Here is a 3909-nt window from a genome sequence, read left to right as displayed (position 1 = left end):
ACTTTTCATTATATTCTCAAGTTTCTAGGTCAGCAGATTTAATGAGTCATTATGAAGGCTAAAGAGTAAAGTTATAAATTATAACATGAATAAGTGAATATATAAATTCATAAATTATATAATTATGTATTATAATACTTAAAATTAGCTAATTCACTAATATGTAGCCAAAATAAAAAGAAAATAAGTTACTTCTTACCTCAATGAATTTTTGGTCAAATAAAACAAAATACTTATAATAAAGTATTGTAAATGTACAAGAAAAAACTGGACCTAAAGCAACATAACTGGAGCAAATATACTAGCTATCAAGCAGCATATTAAATGGAGTTTCTTGTATGGAGCTTTATGCAAATACCATAGATTTTCTTTATTCAAAAGCAAAACCAATCTCTCTTTACTAGATTCTATTCATATCTATTACTTGAATTCATACATTTAGTAATTCATTCAGCAAATGTTTACTGAATACTATATGCAGAAAAAAAAAAAAAAAACCTGTGAATCACACAGTCTTTTCTGCATCCGCAATAGGATAGTTGAACTCTCTATTGTTGAGGCCAGTGACTGTATTTTCACATGGGAAGAGTATTGCTAGTCTTTCAAGCTGATATAATTTCTGACCCAAAGAACTGCCCACCTATACCAGAATATATATCTCTATTATGTTTTCTTAGAGTCTGACTTAAATTATTATCTCCAGAAATGCTAATTCATGGAAACCTCTCCCACACACACACACACAGTTCAACAAGAATTCTGAGTGAAATAGAAGGCACCATACAAAAATCTATGGATTTGGTTAGGAGGCTGGCAGAATACCAGCCATCCTTAATGTCTTTGTAAAAGCCTTTTTCTGTAACAATCATTGTGTAAGTAGAATTTTTATAACGACAAGAAGTTATCAAAAGAACCCATGCCAAACCTGTACTAAGAGAGATAGGAATGTGAAACTGGAAAACCCAAAATTGTTAAGAACCAAATTCTATCTTCCCCTTTGTCCCTCTCTTTCTTCCTTGCTTCTCTTGGCATCCCCGACCCATCCTTTTCACTTGCCAATGCACTTGAAAGATGGTCAGTTTGCAGCCAAACTAGCTGCATAATTTAAGTTCAGGAAAACAGTCCAGTCCAGCCTGTCAGTATGTAATATCATGTGATACAAACTGACTGACAAGGGCCATTAGAGTGGGAAGTGAGAGGAGGCAGTACCACTTTAAGTGAAGAAGGAGTCATTGTGGGCTAGACACACATTTAAAGTGGCTACTATACTTGCCAACATTACATTTCATGGATATTTAAGGCCTTTTTCACCTTTATACAAGCATTTAAGCATTTCTTTTTCTCTTTTTAAAGTCTAACTAAAGAGCAAAAATATGTTAATGCTATAATAATTAAGATAACTTATTTTCTAGTATTTAATCCAGGGACATATCAGCTCAAGTGATTCACAAAATATTAAACAATACAACAAAATTATTGTCCCAAGTTCCACAAACTTTAATGACAAGTATTAATAAAATTATTCAGAAACATGAATATTAAATTAAAAATAAAAACCAGCAATACATACTAATATAAAATGTTTAAGGTTTGTGTTACTTAAGCTGATAAGAAAACATTATTCAATAGAAAAAAAGGCAAGTGACATGTACAGATAATTTATGCAAAAGGAAATATAATTAATAAACAAACATGAAAATGTTTCATTCACCACAATCTATCAAACTATTTTCAGTGCCAGGGATAAAGGGTCAGTTTACTGCCTATTTCTTAGCCCATGTGCCCACAGAAATTATATCCAAAATGTGAACTGAGGAGTTAACTATTAGATAAGAAAAAAAAGAGAATTTCTAAAACACAAAGTGTCTTAAATACTATTTGTATTTTGCTTTAGCCTTCCACTATGTATTCCCCAAATCAAGATGACAGAATTTAGTTCTTTTCTCTGTTAATTCCCCTAAAAATACATCATCTTTATATTCTATAGCTTCTATAACAATAAAATGGCTTTGGCTTTATATTCATTTTGCAAAAATAAGAAAAATTTATTGAAATATTAGATTATCACTAATTTCAATAGTAATTGGGCTCTTGGCCATATTCTATATCATTTTGCACTTAGAATTTTTTTTGATGAGTCATGGAGAAAGCAAGTAAATGGATGTCATATTCCGTGAGTTTTGCTTGGATACTACATATTATTTATATTAATTACTTGTTATCTATGAAATCTGCATCTCTATATAGCTTATTTACATTATATTTTTTTGTGTGTATTTTTCATCTTTCTGTAATAGGGGCTCACTCAGAGACAACATAAAGACTTGCTAAAATCATAAATCTGACCATCTGAAGTTCAGACAAAAGATGTTTACTATAAGAGCTCACTATGAGGGAGGCATTAGACCAGTGGCTAGAAATGTGAAGATGATAAAGACGCTGCCTGTAAAGGTCTTAAAAGGTAGTAAGGAAAAGACAGACAACTAAAAGTAAAATATAGTAAGAAGAAAACAGAAAATTAAAATAAAGTAGGGAAAAAAGCTGAAAGAAGGAGCTATGGGACTACAGGTGAAGGACCCATTCAAGGAAATGGGGGAAAATTTGTTAGGAGACATGATGCTTGAATTGAATCTTGCCAGGGACCTCACTTAGATGATAAAATAGCGATGGCTCATATTTTTCTTTCATCTTTTAGATTTTGATTTAGGAATTATTTTTAATAGACACTCTTGGGAGTATGACTTTCTTTGGCAAACACCAGATAGCTTTAAGAGAGAATAATCTGTTAGTAGCAATCTAAACTCAGAAACCAAGAGCAGCATGTTAATCCTGACTATGTGATAAATAAATAAAATAAAAATAAATGATCCAGTTTAATCAATAGTGTCATTTAGAGAATAAAAATGTCATTTTTTAAAACTTTTAATACATGAGCTAGCTGCATTGGTCATAGTCACCCAGAGTTCAAGGATCGGTCAGCATTAAATACTAGCAGAATAATAAAATGAGTGATAAACTTTCCAAATGAAATTTCTTCTAAACATGAAGTCAGGGAAATACTGCATGAGTTGCAAAAATTCCTATGAAAAAATATTAATTTTCAAAAATATCTGAAAGTATACATTTCTTTAAAAAGGAACTAAACTCAAGGCTTCTGATTTACCAGATTCGATATACAGACTAAAACTGCTACCAACATTTATCCCTGAAAGATTGAAACCTGATTTGTAAGATGTCATTTATGAGTTTCATAACGGGTGCCTACAAAGCCTTATTTGCTCTGTTTTTCAAATTTATGCCTTTTTCAGATTAACTACCTGGAGCACAGCCTCCAAACCGATGTGTAAAAAACTGAAGCACAGTCACTTGATAATTATGTGTAAAGTGAAGCAGATTATAAGTAGCCAAAATTCTGAAACCAGCAAAATTTACAAGAGAAAGAATGTGAAAAATGAAACTGGTAGACTACACAAAGTCCATAAAAGTGAGCCAATTATTGATGACTGCAGAGTCCATGGGATTGCCATGGGCATCCTTGTTTCAGAGACCTGTTCAGTAACTAATGTTTATGATGGAGAAACAAACTCATCAATAAAATATTCTAAATGCTATGTCTATGTGGTCATGGAGATACATAATTCATTTTAGATAAATTTCAATTGTAACAGTAAAATGCCCCAAAATATTTTGCATATGAAGGAGAAATTATATTTATGCAGAAAAATCACTTCCATGTATCATTATAATTTCAGAAAAATGCCTATAAAAATTTATCCTCACTTTAATTTTGCTCAGATAATTTGTACTTTTGCAAGCTATGCTTTACCAAATTATGATCTTTAAATATAAAGACTATTTCAAAAATCTTACAATCAAACTAACTGAAGAAGCTCTGTCATATCAAGTCTT

The sequence above is a fragment of the Callorhinus ursinus genome, unplaced genomic scaffold (assembly GCF_003265705.2).
Source record: "Callorhinus ursinus isolate GAN/ISIS: 27379988/994484 unplaced genomic scaffold, GSC_fseal_2.0 scaffold12, whole genome shotgun sequence".
Classification (NCBI taxonomy): domain Eukaryota; kingdom Metazoa; phylum Chordata; class Mammalia; order Carnivora; family Otariidae; genus Callorhinus; species Callorhinus ursinus.
This window is presented reverse-complemented; position numbering follows the sequence as displayed.